This window comes from Electrona antarctica (genome assembly GCF_951216825.1).
Source record: "Electrona antarctica genome assembly, chromosome: 19".
In the NCBI taxonomy this organism is placed as follows: Eukaryota; Metazoa; Chordata; class Actinopteri; order Myctophiformes; family Myctophidae; genus Electrona; species Electrona antarctica.
Genome location: NC_136800.1, coordinates 9,025,144 through 9,043,217, shown reverse-complemented (window position 1 = coordinate 9,043,217; position 18,074 = coordinate 9,025,144).

Sequence of the window (18,074 nt, the reverse complement as noted above, 5' to 3'; positions counted from 1 at the left end):
ATACAGCATTGGACTACTAGGGGAAAAAGGAACCAAATATACTATCTTGAAAACGTAAAAACTAACTAAATACAAACCAAAGAATTGTGCTTTTTCTGTTAAAAAATAAATGATGCATTCTCTCTCTCTCTCAGTGCTGTGGGAGAGGAGGCTTCATCTCAGACCACAGGTCACATGACAGGTAATCACATCTATTGACAACTCTCTGCATGGAATGTGACATAACAGCAGTACAACTGAGTGTCATGCTCATATTATGATCCGGCTGGCCTGGCGTTGATGTTGAATTTTCTCATTCCCGTTTCTTTCCCTTTTCTTGGTTCAGACCTGTGTGGTGATGGAACAGACAACTCCCCACCTCTCCAGCTACACACACTCAGGGAGTTTGAGCAGGTGAGGTGTCTGATGTGTTCTCCCACAATGCATCTGGTAAGCGTTTCCCAGGGAAATGTTTAACCCCCGGGAAACACACCAACAATTGTTCGCATGTGCGTTCACACTTTTCCAAACAAACCAGGCCAAAGAAGCAAGCGGACCGTGATGCTGTTCCCTTTAACCCATTTTGGTTTAGCCATTTTGGTTACTTTAGCTGTTGAAAAATAGCAGATCTACAAGCTCATAGCGTGGCACCGAGTGCCGCGCTATGAACTTGTAGGTCTGCTATTTTTGAAAAATTGTGAAAATGTGGCTCAAATGTTTGAATATATTCTTTCAGAGCGACCGTTTTTAACTCAAATCTTTGCTTCTGGGGGGGTCCCTGGAACAACATATTTTCAGATGGGGGCCGGCAGCTAAATACATATATCTTTGGGGGTCCTTGACATGAAAATGTTTGAGAACGAATGACATAGAAACATGGGTTTTTCAGAAAACTGTCAGGATTTAGAAGGCATTTGTAGAATCGTCCTCATGTCTAAATGGGTTAAAACGAACCAAACGGTCCTGGTGTGAAGCCTCGAGGATTATGATTGCCCAGCAGGCGATGGCCTCGCTCGTCGAAGCCATGGTGGATGGAATAGTTTATCATGTGGCTGGTGTCAACCAAAACAAGCTCCTCCATTAGCGTGATGTTACTGACCCACACTTACCCACCTCTAATATAATATCCCAAAGATGGGAGTTTTTCTTTTTCCACAGTTTTATCCATTTAATTTGGTCCCCAATTTACTGCCTCCTCAGTGAATACTGAGGAGGCACATTTCTTCTGAGGAGAGTGTAGACCAGACCAAACAATGGGTGGGGAGTCGGGACCCATTTGTGGGTCAATGGTGCATTTTCATGGGTGACCCATGTTTTCCCCCCTTTCCTATACATTTCCCCCAATACATTTAAAACAAATATATTATTATTTCAAAAGATAAAGATTGAATTGTTTCATACATTTTAAACCATTTAATCGTGTTTTCAAGACAATTTCACAAAGAAATAAAACAATCAAAGAAATTCGAAGACATAAAAAGCAACAACTTTAGAAGTTTGGGTCCCAGTGAGACAACAAATTTCTCTTTTGGGTCTCCCGCTAAAACGTATGGGAACCACTGGTGTCGACAAACCAAATGTCCTATAGAGCTGATACACATGGAGTCATGCAGCCACCTTTTTTCACATGGCTGAGAGCAGAAGCTTAACCATGTCCATGAGAGCATAATGCATGCAGGGGTTCTCTCTATCTCCCCTAGATCCGCTTCCCACATGAACCCCCTCTGGCTTTCCACTTGCAAACACTGCCAACGAGTCGCGTTGCACCCATCTCAAGGCACATTTTTACAGATAACCCACCTGCAATAGCGCCGTAAAAGAAGATCTGCTGTAAATGCTTCTTTGTTCTTTTTCTTTTAACACTGCAGATTGCAGGAGCAAACAAAGCCACCCCATGTGTGCATTTATAGCATGCTGACATTCCAGAATCAGAGGCGTGACGTGAACACACAACAGCATCAGCATCTAAAGGTCCACTAGGCCAGGGGTTTTCAACCCTTTTCATGTCGAGGCCCATTATTTATTTGGCATTTGAGCCACGGACCACCATTTGATGACATTTAGCCTCGCAGAACAAAAACTAAAGAATGTACTTTAAGTAATAAACAATAATTTTACGCATGAGAGTGTGTCATTTTACACTCCCAAGAGTTAAAGATCTCTAATGGTCCATTTGTTTAGCAACTCTCCATCATTTAGCTGGGGACAACCTGGAACCCCCTCAAGGACCACTGATGGTCGCCGGACCACTGGTTGAAAACCACTGCACTATGCCATTAATAACAGCCAGCCATGTCAGTAGCCAAAAATGCATAGGTTAGTTACAACTAAACCGCAACATTTATGTACTGCAGAGTATGCCAAAGTTGTATAAAAAGAGTACTATAAAGTTACATAACTCACTTCGAAATTTCACTCTCTCTCTCTCCCTTTATCTGTTTCACTCTCACTATCACATTCTGACACACATGTACATTGCACACACACAACTTAGCCAGTTGTCGGTACAGTTGTCAGTAGACAACGTTCGAACATTTACAACGTTCTATGCATTTATTTCACAAAATACAGACTCAAAATAAGTTTATTGTTTACTTATAGATCTATTAATTAGCTGATTTAAATCTGGTGTTGTTGCCAGTGTAAAGTAAGGACTGACTCGCGTCTCGACCCTTTTTTCACAAAATAACCGTGTGTGAGAAAGAGAAGCTACATATTAATGCCTGATGTTTCATTGGAGTAGAAATGAGAAAGAAGCAGGGACCAGTTCAAGGCAGAACATGCTGTGTAAATGGGTCTTCAGTCTTCACTGGAACCGAAAAATGCTGCCATCTTGTGGTTCCATGATGCACTTCACCATGCTATTTTGGTAACAGGGCTGAGCGCTGATCCAAAAGTCAGTGCCGTGCCATGCGCAACATTCACTCACATGTACATCTACTTTGACTCTCACTTTCTTTGTCTTTGATGGTGATTGTGTGCGTGCGTGACTGCGTGTCTCTGGCTGGTCCATTGCTTTGGACAAGCTCCCATGTGTGGAGGTGTTAAAATAGACGCATCCATGTGTCGTCACATCACGTCACCACTCCTGTTCTGTGGCGTCCAGCCTTTCCTCTCTTCTGAATAATTCAGAGGCGACACGTAATCCGAAACCTTGATGTGCACGAGTCACGACGTACGCTCACTGAATACATCAGGAGTATGACCGGTGATGATTTAACAGTGGTTCTCAACCTGGTGGGCCTCCAGTTTACCATTTTAATGATAAAATAACATTCATTAAAAAAACAAAAAAAAACAATGTTTAATAAAAATGTCTGGGTATACTTGGAGTATGCTATGTTAGTTCCATTGATCCAAGGTGGAACACAATTGATTCAATGATCATTAAAATAAGCATGCTCTGAAAATGCAAACAGCCCACTCATCTGACCACTTAACATGCACGCGGGTGGCCCGCAAACGCTTTCATTTTGATCATGTTCGCCCCGATCCAGAACCGGTTGAGAACCATCGTTGTGACATCATCATCTCTGTCGGTCACACGACAGGGCCGAACCATCGTTGTGACATCATCATCTCTGTCGGTCACATGACAGGGCCCAGTCGCTTTCATTTTAAAAGTCCCCGTTAGTGTTCAACATGCATTTTTAAATAGACACCGTCGTGGCCTCCTCTCTTGGCTCTGGGACGGCCAGGGACCTACCCGCCAGGGAGAGATTCAGGACACCTCCTTATTAACCCATTTAGACCTGAGGACGCATGTGTGTCATATTATAGCTTTAAACCCATTCTGGGCGGGAACCCCTTTTGGTGTTTTAACTAAGCATTATGTTATACTTTAGCTATTGAAAAATAGCAGATCTACAAGCTCATAGCGCGCCACCGAGTGGCGCGCTATGAACTTGTAGGTCTGCTATTTTTGAAAAATCGTAAAAATGCGGCACAAATCTTTGAATATATATTCTTTCAGAGCGAACGTTTTTTTTATTTCGACGTCAGGCCTGAATGGGTTAATAGCACCAGTGGTAGGAAGTAATTAAGTGCATTTACTAAAGCGCTTTGTACTCTACTTGAGTATTTTCAATTTCCAATACTTTCACTTCTACTCCACTACATCTCAGATCCAAATATTGTACTTTCACTCCACTAGTACATCCATTAACCACTTCAGTCCTATACTGTATATATTTTTGCACAATTATTAATGCACAATGAGTACTTTCACTTTTGGTATTTTAAGTTACATTTTGATGCCAATACCTAAGTACATTTCGAATTTCTGACTTTTTCTTGTAACAGAGTATTTCTTCATTGCAGTATTGATACTTTTACTTAAGAAATGCGAGAATCTTTTCCACCAAAATATCACACAGCTCACATGATTGTGCCTCCATTCAGTCTGTGCTGCTTGTGGTTCCCAAACAATGAGTTAAGAGCGACTCAGGACACATTTTGGGGGGTCGCGAGTAAATATCCTTTTTTCTTTTAGCATTTAATAATTTTTTCCCCTATTATTATTTCAAAAGATTTTCACAAGAAGAAAATACATTTTCCACAGAATTTATGACATTTTCAAAACAATATCCATAAATAAAAAATAAATAAAATGAAATGCAAAACGTAAGAAGTAGTGAAAATAGCCGCTCCACAAACTATTAATATTAATAGCGTAAGAAAAGGTATGGGTCCCGGGGGAGACACCAAAATTTATCTTTTGGGTCTAAACTGAAAAGGTCTGGGAAGCAACACTGTAGCGCAGGGCTGTCCAAAGTGCGGCCCTCGGGCCAAATGCTACAGTGTATAGTGCGATGCCAGATGTATACGTCGTCGTACAACCAAGCTGTGAGCTTGCAGATCTGTTGTTTCCGCCACGCAGATCTATTGTATGACAGCCATGATCAAAGCCATCGCTGTCCTAAAGTGAATGTGGACTGACTTGTGCCGCTCTCACTAGTGTTACATAAGAGCTGGATGGTTGGCTTTGGCACGGGTTGTTTCAGCTGCTCGTTTAGTGGGGTTCACACTTTACCCCTAACAACATCCCCCGCACGCACGCACGCACGCACGCACGCACGCACGCACGCACGCACACACACACACACACACACACCATACATTGTTAAATCCAGAGTGCTCATTTAACTCTTACAAATGGACCTGTACCAGAGTGTCAATTAAACCCTTTGTGCAGGGTCCATTTTTACACTCAAATGAACACAAACATGTTATGCGATGAAGTCCTGAGTACATGTGAGGGTAGTAAGGGTAACACATACACAATACAATTCTTGTTGTTAATTCATGCATATCTGAGAGGGTCATTTGTACCCTCTCAAAGGTAAATCAATCAAATCCAATCCATTGTATTTATATACAGTAGCACATTTTACAACTTAAGGTTTACAAAGTTCTGCACAGAAAAGGCTAAATACACTGCATAAGCTGAAACACCGCAAACAACAGCAAAACCACACAGTAAAAAAACTAAATAAGCAACAACGGAAACGCGCCACTACAAGAATACAAGACGCAGCAGCGTCAGCAGACAGTGAAACAAAGACAATAGACCACAGAAACTCCCAAACGGAATTAAAAGCCAGGGTATAAAGGTGGGTCTTATGGTGAGATTTAAACATAATTTAAACGTCTTGAATTAACAGTCAAAATGTATCACCTCTCTCTCCCCTGCCCGTCCCCTCCAGTGGCCATGCAGTGTGTGTTCCCGCTCCCCCTCCCTCCCTCCCTCCCTCCCTCCCTCACAGCCCAGGGGTGAGATCTACTTTCATATCACAAGTGCCCGTGAGTCCAGAGTCTGCCCCCTTCTCCCCTTCCTCCACCGTGTCCCAGCATCCCCCCCCTCCCTCCCTCCCCCCATGTCCCCTCTGGCTGTCTGGGATTCTTGGGATGTCTCCCTCAGTAAAATAAGCAGCAGTCGCTTCCCCTTCCCTAACCAGAACCCACCATGGAGCCGACATGGCCGCACCTATGACTGCCCGGGCCGCAGAGTTAGCTCTCTGCACCACTAGCGGCCCCTATGCCTATACACCTGTGTGTGTATGAATGTTTGTGTGTGTGTGTGTGTGTGTGTGTTAGCTTTAGTGTGTGTGTGATTGAGTGAGTGTGTATGTGTGACTGTGTGTGATTGCTTTTCTACAGGCATCTTAGGACACCGCTTTGTGAATAATTTTTGTGGCTTTTCTTTTTGTATTATCACTTTTTGTTTTTTTCCACTAAAGACTGGTGAGGTGACGTTATTATGGTGTCACCGAGAAGGACATAACATGTCTAACGGTTACCGGACTCTGACAAACAACAGGACACGTCGACAGTGCGGTTATTAACCGTGCAAGTTAACAGATCCCCGCGTCGCCTTGCCCCATCAATAATACGGACAGGTCGGATTTAAAAGGCGACCGCGCGGGGGGGCGATTTGTGACGACCTGAGTGACGAACATTATGTCAAAGCAGCGCGCTGTGTCTAACGACGCGGCTATGTCTAACGAAGCGGCTATGTCTAAAGAGGCGGATATGTCTAACGGTTACCGCACTCTGTCGCAGCACCTCAACGACCTGAAGAAGGAGAACTTCAGCCTCAAGCTCCGCATCTACTTCCTGGAGGAGAGGATACAGCAGAAGTACGACGAGAGCAGCGAGGATGTCTACCGCACGGTGAGTGACACAGGAGCCTGCTTTATCCCATTTTGACCTGAGATCAGATTCTAAAAATGTCTTCTGCATCCTGACAGTTTTCTGAAAAAGCTATGTTTCTATGTCAGTGGTTCTTCGATTTTTCAAAAATAGCAGATCTACAAGCTTGTAGCGCGCCACCGAGTGGCGCGCTACGAGCTTGTAGATCTGCTATTTTTCAATAGCTAAAGCATAACATAATGCTAACACCAAAAGGGGTTTGTAGTCGCACGGCGGTGTCGTGTGCTGAAAATAGTGGTGGAAAAAGTACTCAATTCTTTTACATAAGTAAAAGTATCAAAACTGCAATGTAGAAACAGAGGGTATGCACGTGACATCATCTTACCGGAAGTTATGCGGTTATGCTTACTTAGTGGCAAAACAAATAGTTTCTGTGTTTCTGGCCTTGACAGCTACACCTCTCATATAGCAACATCTTTTTTTATTTTAATAATTTGAAGGTTTTCAGAAAACCTTAGGGTAGGTTTGAGTAGGTCTTGAGTAGGTCTACATATTATACTTAGATACTTTACACCACTGGCTGAAAATAGCCGATCTACAAGCGCACAACAGGCCGTAATGCGACCTGCTGGGGCTTGTATATCTGCAGCTTTTGTCCTGCGCGCTACTGTTGTACGATACATTTAGCATTCAGGAATCCAAGGGGCAGTTCTGGAAAGTAACTAAGTACATTTACTCACTGTTCTTTAAGTGAAATCTTCGTACTTCTACATCCACTACATCTCAGGGGCAAATATTGTACCCAACTACATATATTTTCAATTTATTTTCATATTTAGATTATTAATACAACACATACATTAAGTGATACATTTTGATTGCTTATTATAGCTTATATTATAGCTTAATCCAGCAGCATGTAATTCAAACCCACGTTTACCAGCTGCAACATTAACATGATGAACACATTAATGCATTAGGCTACTCGCAGCGGTTCCCAAACCTTTTTGGCCATGCACCCCCTGTTACCTCCGACCTAGCTGACCCCCCCCCCCCCCCCCCCCGCCACATGGAAATATAAATTGCATAAGCTATATAGAGACATATATTTCCTTTTTATCCACATATATGAACCTGAATATGACATAATATATGCAGCATAGGCTATATTCTGCATTACTTACATTACATATTGGCATAATGTGTAAATAAAACCATAGCACCACCATTAGACTTTTCATGTCGCGCACCCCCTAGAAGGCACTCGCGCACCACAGTTTGGGAACCACTGTTTAAAATCCAATGATATGATTGTGAAATATGGACCATTCTGTAAAATGAACACTTTTATGTTTGGTACTATAAGCATATATTGAAGTCAATAATTTTGTACTTTTAATAATATTTTTACATTATGGTACTGTTAATAGTACCATAGCCCCCCCCCCCCCCCCCCCCCCAGGGCTCCACTTGTTCTTCCCTCAACACCAAATCTGTTCACCGAACATTAATTGTAAGCCTGCATGCGCTCGTGCCAGTGTGCACGTGCCCACATACGCGCGCACACGCACGCACACACGCATGCACACACGTATACAACACACAGACAGTCACAGACCCTCTTCTAATCTAGACGGCTCGCCTCCGAGGAGCCAAGCCGTAAAACATTTGAGCTCTTCTTCCACCATTGTCAATGGTTTTACATTCCACAGGGTCGATAGTGTGTGTGCGTGTGTGTGTGTGTGTCTGTGTGTGTGTGTGTGTGTGTGTGTCTGTGTGTGTGTGTGTGTGTGTGTGTGTGTGTGTGTGTGTGTGTGTGTGTGTGTGTGTGTGTCCTAACGTTCATTGAGTAAAAGCCATTGATTGGTGTTGTTAATGGATGTGATTATGTTTGGGATTGTCCCACAAAGTTCTGTATCAGTGGCCGAGGTGAGAGCAGCTGATTGCACTTAACTTCATTATCGTTGACTCGGTTGACAAACAATGTGACAGATATAGAGAGCTATGATGATGTGACCCGTCATTGCTGTACGTTTTAGATGGAGATAGGCACGTCACCTGTAGGAGCATGACTTTAACCTGCTCTTGTTTGCTGAGCTCTCTCTGGTCCCTTTGACTTGTATGGCTAAGAAACCCCTGAAAGGGTTTTAGGGTTAGTAGGCCTGACGTTGAAATAAATAAAAAAGTCTTCTGAAAGAATATATATTCAAAGATTTGTGCCACATTTTCATGATTTAAAAAAAATAGCAGACCTACAAGCTCGTAGCGCGCCACCGAGTGGCGCGCTATGAGCTTGTAGATCTGCTATTTTTCAATAGCTAAAGTATAACATAATTTAGTGGTTATAGGTTTAGGGTGAGGGGTTTAGCTTTATGAAGGAGTAGTTGTAGTGGTGATTCTAAGGTTTGGTTTAGGTTAGGTTGTGCGAGTCGATCAGGGTAATTAAAAGATTGAAATTTGTTTCTGAATAATTGCTCATTTGCTCTTGACATCCCCACAAAGATCAGAATCACAATTTATTATACCAAAGTACAACGAGTAAGAGAGATACTGCGTGCATGCGCGCACACATGCACAAACTGGCATCATCGCTAGACAGCTGTCCTATGTCCTGTCCTTCGGCCTTTGTCTGTCTGTCTGTCTGTCTGTCTGTCTGTCTGTCTGTCTGTCTGTCTGTCTGTCTGTCTGTCTGTCTGTCTGTCTGTCTGTCTGTCTGTCTGTCTGTCCAGGGTTAGGTAGTCTTTCGAGACAGACTAAGAGGGCGCTGTTTTGCCTTTGTTTACCGATGGGTCCTCAGATTGAGGCTAAGGTGACCCTGTTGGGCCGCTGTTGTGTGTTTGCTTAAGCCAGCCATGAGCCGGAAGAGAGCTCTTATCAATTGAAGACCACTGTGTGTGTGCGTGTGCGTGCGTGCGTGTGTGTGTGTGTGTGTGCGTGTGTGTGTGCGCGAGCGCGCCATCCGATCTAAGTCCTTATCACTTATCACATATGTGGTAATCATACAAGATTACCACATACCAGCAGTGATTAAGTAAACTGATCCTGTTGTCATATTATGGATGTGCAGAAACAAGACACTATTAATCCTTGTGTGTCACCCCCTGCACAGTTCAAACTTCATTTCTTTAATAACATTTACGAGACTGCAACACATTATCCAACAGACCGGAAGGAAATTGTTGCCGATGTTCAAGCTGCTTCCCATTGTTGTTTAGATGTGAGATCAATAATGTTGTGTGGCTGGGTCTCAACTGCTAAAACATTTGGGAGCCACTGGAGAATGAGCGACATTGGCCGAGGGAGCGGCCATCTCTGTCTCCGTCTCTGAGGCTAAGTGAGGACAATTCACTGAGCCAAGCTTCAGTAATAAAGGCGAAAAAAACCAATGACGCCAGAGCTATGCATTTTGAAAAGACGACGTCAAATAAAGCGACAGGTTTGACGTCATTTTGTGGAGATACACAACAGACGATATAGGATATAGTTCTTGTCACAATATATTGATCTAATCCATTTGTACACTCCCAGTCAGAGTTATGAGGGTCCTTGACAACAAAAACAACAACACAGGATTTCAGTTGTAAATCGGTAACGTTCACTCTTAATCTACACACCTCACTGCCTTATTGGACAGAATACCGGCGGTACTGCCCCCCACCCGTGGGGCATGTCAGTGTGACACAACAAACAGCAGCTGTGTTGTTTGCTCTGCTCACATAGTAATGCTGCTGAGAAACTGACAGCCTGAGAGACGCTATTCTATTTATAGAGCCAAGTTGAGTGCACTGATTTATTTATCACCTGTGTTCATGTGAGTGTGTCCTATTTCTCCCTACGCGAACATATGAATCAGAGCGTGTAGTATGAACTCTGCAATTATGTTTCTATATCCTTTCTTGAACATGTCTTGATTCAAGAGGTGATAGATTGATACAGTATAATCCCATATTCAGCAAGTGCTCATTTAACTCTGAAAGGGTGAAAATGTACTTAAATGATTCCTGTGGGTGCATTTTTACTTTTGCTAACTGTGTTTTTGTGAATGCGTGTGGGATTCTGCCTGAACAGTGCTGAATATCAGTTTGTGTAATTCAGAGTGAATGTGCAACAATGCTGATTGCTGACTGATATAATCAATCGCATGATCAATATGATTGGGGTAATTTTGTCTCAGCTGTTGAGCGTGGCGACTTTGTGGCTACTGAACATATCAGTAGCCATCACGGCTTTGAAGGGGTGCCTGACTGGTGTCTCAGACAATTATTGCACAGCTAGACCATAACGCTGGTGTGTGTGAGAACCCAGGTTTGGATCTTGTCTTGACTTCCTCTGGCCTAATGCAGCAGGCACAAGAAATCTGACACTGGTCGGTGTAGTGGTTTATATACATACAGTAACAGTACACACTACACACACATACAGTACATGTAGGCCTATGTATGTACCAGTGGTGGTGGATAGTACCTACATTAAGTACTACTTAAGTACAAGTTTGAGATTTGACTTTTACTTTATTTGAGTATTTCCATTTTTCCTATATGTGCTTCTTACTCTACACTACATTTTGACTCCACCACAATTATTTTAAAGTTTAAGTTACTAGTTACTTTGCAGATTTTTTTTAAAAAGATGTTTTTTGGGGCATTTTGCCTTTATTGATAGATTACAGTAGTTTGACATGAAAGGGGAGAGAGATGGGGTGGGGGGGTGGGGGAGACACGCGGCAATCGGGACTAGAACCCGCGACACGCAGTCAGGCTGGATTACCAGCCTAGGTGCCTGGACCGCTCGGCCGGCCCAGGCCCAGTTACTTTGCAGATTGCCTTATTTTATACTTCAGTTGTTCGAAAATAGTCAAGCGTGTAGATCAGCTATTTACTTTTGTAAAGTAAACAACATTTTGAATACAGGCCTTTTACTTGTAACAGAATATTTCTACATTGTGGCATTTCTACATTGTGGCATTGCTACACTAAGTTTTGCTACTTCATTCTCCTTCCACCACTGCACATACATACATACATACATATTATGTACTGTATCTTCTGAGGTGCGTGACTGCGTGCGAGCTGGATGTTCTGGCAGCACTAGCGTGGCTCATGTCCAACCCTATCATATTAGCCCCTCTCCTGTCTCTCATTGCTGGTCAGGTTATAAGAGGAGCTGTTGCTGTGGGCACAGAGGCCGCTGGGGCCAGAATAGCAGGTGCACTGGGATGGCGTTGCTATATAGAGACCTGCTGTATAACGGGAAAACATCCAAGTGGTCCCACATGGCTCTCACCAAACATGTTGCTCTGAAGTGCAATGTACATTATTACATCATTACAGTATTAATTATGCATTGGTCCGTGTCGAACATGTGATCCGGTCATATGCAACGTATGACGGATATACAGTAGCACATTACGCAAGTTAAGCCTGATTTATGCATGTGTGCCGGTGGCGTGCAACTATGTATGAATCAAGCCTTTTTTAGATTCATTGCTTCATGACTTAATACGTAAGCCGTGTGTTTGTGCACTTCTTTTTTAGGCCTATGCCCAGCTTTGTGTGTGCGTGTGTACCCCATAGCGATGATTTGATTGGCTGAGGGCTTAAAAAGTGAAGATGACAAGTGAGGACGCCAAAAGTGATTGGCCGGAATGTGATGATGTATGATGATAAGAGTGCCCCTCACTTCACACAAGTGTGAATTTGTAGAGAAAACCAAGGCTTGATAATACCTAAAATTAGAAATTTTCACATTGTGTTTTGCATTTCTAATAGCGATTTACAATTTCCATTCACGCGTTCACAATCTGACGGCAGAGGCATCACTCTGCTGGTCGGGGGCAGTCAGGGGCTCGGTGTCTTGCTCAAGGACACTTGGACACAATGCCAGGCAGAGCCGAGGATCACACCGCGGGCGGGTATAAACCTCCCAGTTCCCAGACCTGCACCTCTTGAGCCACCGCCGCCCCACGTGTTTGTAGAGAAGCCCCCTTGGCGGGCCTGCCTGGAAAATGTACAGTATGCAATGTAATGCAATGATAGGACACACGGACTGCGTGCAGCGCTGCACGTGCAGCCCAGGTCATTGTGAGTGTCGAGAACAGACTGTGCGGCTGGCTGGCTGGCTGGCAGAGAGGGAGAGAGAGGCTCAGGCTACTGTAACACCTCTAACACCCAGAGCGATAAGAAAGGGGAGAACAGGCAAGACAAAGCCTTTCTTGTAGATTGTGAGGAGTGACTGTCCACACTGTTTATTTACGTGATCAGATCTGATTTGTGTGCGGAGACATTGTCAACCTATCTCTTCATTGGTTGGTGTGGTAACTGGTAACAATGCGACAATATCGGCTTCAGTAATACTTTAGATAGTCGTACAATGGTGTGTCTTACGGAAAATGGCAGATGTGCAAGCTCGTAACATGTCAAGATGTGATGCGCTGTGGGCTTGTAGATCGGCTATTTTTTGGGAAGCGACACTGTCGTACGTCAAAGTATAAATCCGACTTCAGTGGCCGAGTGCCCAGACTCAGACATAGAGTAGACTTGATAAAAACAATCCAAAAACCGTATTGTATCTGACGGAACATCCAATGTCCAGGTGTACAGAATAAAACATATAAAGAACGACAGCCCTTGGCTGAGGGAGCGATGACAATTCACTGTGAGATAAGCTACAGTAATAAAGGTGATAAAACCAGTGAAGCCAGCTATCTGTCCAACAGACAGACGGACAGATGGACGGATAAACTGTCCTTTCCCTGGACTTTAAGGTCAGTCTGGAAAACATGAGCCCCATCGTTCCCACCGTTCCTAATCCCTGTGTCCCCTCATCCAATATAAAAGTATTTAATGGCTAAAGTGGCAGTAAGTAGTCTGATGTTTTCCTTCAGTAAAAGTAGAAATACCTAAAGTAAATGTACTGTATTCAAAAGTACCAAAGTGTTGGCATCTGTGTGTGTGTGTGTGTGTGTCTGTGTGTGTGTGTGTGTGTGTGTGTGTGTGTGTGTGTGTGTGTGTGTGTGTGTGTGTGTGTGTGTGTGTGTGTGTGTGTGTACCAAAAGTAAAAGTCCTCACTATGCATTTCTACAGCAGATCTACAGAAACATGTCACAAAGTAAAACTGCTATTTTCGAATGCACAAAGTATAAAATAGAGCTTAATTGGTTAATGTATGTTTCAGAATAATCTAAATCTGCAAAGTAGAATGTAACTAAAGCAGTCCTATTTGTATTTCTTATTGTCTAATTGTAGTGGAGTAAAAAAGTACAGTATTTGCCTCTGAGATGGAGTAGAGGTAAAGTCATAGTACCTCAAAACTGTACTTACAGCACAGTACTTTGAGTAAATGTACTTATAGTTACTTCCCAGCATGCAGCACTGCAGGCCAGTGGGAGCAGGTAGTGTAAACAAAGTGTGGAGTTTAGCCTTTGGCCCTGCATGAGGATGAGAGCTGCATTCCCCAGCTCTAAATATACCCCCATGTCATGACAGTACACAGAAATGTACCCTACTGGCGATACACAACACCCAGCCTGACACACACGCACACACACACACACACACACACACACACACACACACACACACACACACACACACACACACACACACACACACACACACACACACACACACACACACACACACACACACACGCACACAGCTCTGTTTCTGGACTTTACTGTGTTATCCTGTTTTAGCCTGCACGCCTGTCGTCGTTGTTGTGTAGAGTTCATTCTTTCTAATAGGGATGTCCCGATCACATTTCTTTGGCTCCTGATTCGATTCCGTTCATTTCATTTTGATTATCTGCCGATACTTATATTTATATTATTTTATAACACGTTTATGCCATATCACAATAGTACAATACCCAAAATCACAGACAATATCCAGTCTAATATCATGATATGGATATAATATTGATACTAGTAGTGACGTCTTTTTGCTTCCGATCCGATTCCGATCATTTGAAAGTGACGTGATCGGTCCAGATTTCCGATCACGTAATCGAATCGGGACAACCCTACATCTCTAACGAATCAAATCAAATCAATCAACTCCTGGGTTCAAACCCGACAGGGGTCTCTCTGTGTGTGTGGAGTTGGCACGCTCCGCCCGGGTTCACGCGGGTCTCCTTTATGTGCTCCAGTTTCCTCTGTCAGCAAAACACATGACTTTAGGATCTCTTTTAGACAATTTATACTCTTCCAGGAGTAGAGGCAAAAGTGGTGGAAAGTACTTTTTTACTCTCAGTGAGTGAGTGAGTGAGTTAGAGAGATTCAGATATACATTTTGTTTTGATCACATTGTTCCATTTTTTGCTTTGGCATTGTAAGTTACATATGTTTTTCTTATGCCAATAAAGCCCTTAATTAGAATGGATTTGAGTGAGTAAATGTACCATATGACACCCTGTTATTAAAGTTATTAAAGTGGTCCCACTTTGAAAAAGTGGCATGCCACTTTGTAAAGTGGCATGCTACTTTGACAAGTGGCATACCACTTTGAGAAGTGGTATATGCCACGTTTTGTAGAGTGGTATGCCAAAGACCAGACCACTTTTGGAGCTCGCCCCTCATGGAGGTATTTGCAAATGATCAGATCGAGCAGCGCAATGGGAGTGATGTTCCGTAACTGGACAGTCAGGACAGAGCAAATGATGATAGATGGATAAAACAGGTGTATTGTAAAGGCAAAGGGGAATAGAAAGCAGAGCTTGAGACATGGATAGTACAGGTGCAGTCTCTTGGTGGAGGGGGTGAGAATTTAGTGCATGCAATGTGGCATTAACATGACCTGCTTCCACGTGCACGCCCAGCTACTTTTTGGACCCTCATTTAGTATATTCTCAGACACCAGGGCTCAGTAGCTTGCCTTGTCCCTGTGTGTATATGAGTGTATTTCAAATATTAAAATGAACTAATTCATTCTCATTAAATGGTAATGGTAGAGACATAAAACCTTTACCAAATGATTGGAGTTTGTGAGCACTATACTTGCACAACAGATATGACTCCAAACTGGGGGTGAGATACCGTAATTATTAATATAATAATTATAACTTCTATGCTATGTACTATCAGTAATGATATCATGTATGTTTCAGATTTTCTTTGCATGAGTCAATAGCTATGTCAGGTTTATGACCTGACACAGCAGATGTGAATGAATTAGAAGAAGGGTGATAATTTAGTGGGTGCCAGTCTGTCACTAGTATGCGACATACTATATTTTATATTATTTATAGGAATGTAATGTATAAAGCAGTGGTTCTCAAAGTGCCGCCAGGGTCCTTGAGGGAGTTCAAGTTCAGTAAATTGATAGTTAAGAACCAATTGGACCCATACAGGTCTGTAATAGCATTTGGTTCCATTTGTACGCTCTCATTCATTTATTCATTGATTCGTTCTAATAATTCTTTTTAAATTTGTTTTTGTGGCTTTCGCCTTTATTTATTTTTATTTTTTAGAGGGATAGAAAGTAGGCTGACGGGAAATGGGGAGAGAGACCGTCGGGATCGGGAGTCAAACCCGCGGTACACTGCCAGATTGGACTACCAGCCAGGGTGCTTGGACCGCTGAGCCACGGCCCATGCAGGCCATAATGGATACATTTTGAATGATGGATTGATTGATGAGTTGATAGCCATATTCTGATTTTATGTGTTTCAGAATATCGAGCTGAAGGTGGAAGTAGAGAGCTTGAAGCAGGAGCTCCAAGAGAAACAGCAGTATCTGGACAAAGCCCTGTAAGTTCCACACACAACATAACAACAATGTCATTTTGACACATCAAGAATGAATGTGAAGATTCTTCCAGTCAGTCATTAACACCCCGATCGCCCGGGGTTATTTAATCCATTAAATCATAGCGCCCGGCGATTTATAGTAGCGGAGCACTTTTACCGACGGACCGGATGTTATCCCGGATGTGGCTGTAGCAGCTAGATGTAGCCAAAGCACTTTAGAGGCGATCGACAACAACGGGAGGTATGATTAAATCTACCGCGACTAGCGATGGGACCGCGGTGGACCGTCTAATACATGATCTTTGCTTAGAATTAGACGTTATGATTTAGATCAAGAGTTATTAACGTTTTAAGATTTTCGGTCTTGTCGGCTAAACAGGGGGGGAACATTTTCGATGACGCCCCGCTGTTGCGCAACAGGCGCTCCCAGGCTGTGGGCTGTGTCGGTTTTGATAACCTCCGTCTGTTTGATCAATCTTCGTCCTGGGTGCTACTATTTGAAAGGACGGTGAACTTCGTCCTGGGCGATCGGGGTGTTAACCTGCCATCGAAACCAATCGCCTTCAAATGGAATCAGAAGAACACCACAGGGAGATTCACATTTCTAGCTCAAAAGCAGAATTCAGCCTGCATAATACTGTGAATCCTGTTCCATACAGCCAGCCATGCCTGTACAGTAAAAGAGTTACAGTGTCCTTTCCCCTATGGACATGCCCTTTACGACCAGCCACACACAGCATGATCCAATTATCCAAATGTTTTCCAGAGGCATATAGACTATATGATTAATTCATGACGCACAGTGCCGGCATGCAGCAACACTATTTGTCCGAGTGATTTTGTCAGGTTTAAACAGCCAAGCACACTATTTGTCCTGCTTTGATGGCCCATGGAACTGCATAACAAGGCTGTGATTGCCTAAGTCCTCTATCCCAGACTGCCAAAACATCTTGTGGCAGGTGTGTGGGTGGTTGTGCGTGCGCCAAAGCTGGCGAGGACTTACTGTGCCCCTCGTCGGAGATCAGTGGGACTTCTCCTCAGATTCTCCTCTCTCTCTGTCTCTCTCTGTCTCTCTCTCTCTCTCTATCTCACCACGATAGCGGCGGTGGTAACACTTCATCTCTCAATTAGATCATGTTTCATGCAGCAGGTGGAGATGGCACGCACGCACGCACGCACGCACGCACGCACGCACGCACGCACGCACGCACGCACGCACGCACACACACACACACACACACACACACACACACAAACACACACGCGTGCACACGCGCAGGCGCACGCGCAACGGCACATACCTGTGAATGCAACAGCTTATTGACATGGAGCAGACAGGATTCACACGAATGGGAACATACGTGCAGCAGCTATCTCGTTACGGTCCACTGCATCTGTGAAGGAACATACTGTAGTGCACAAACATACGGTAGATTAGCGCACGCGCACACGCACACGCATACACACACACACACTCCGCTGACCAGAGCCAGAAGAACACTGCTGATATACTGATATGTTAGCAGGCCTACAGTACATGAGCAGGGAAAGCCAATACCTCCAATTTCAAACCCTGACACCGCTCTGGCCCATGTTCCGAAACTGACCGGTGGTGGTTCTCAAACCTTTTCCATGTTGAGGACCCCAAATTGTATCTCAGCCAGGGACTGTATAGCACAAGGGGAGTTTCCTCCTGGCTT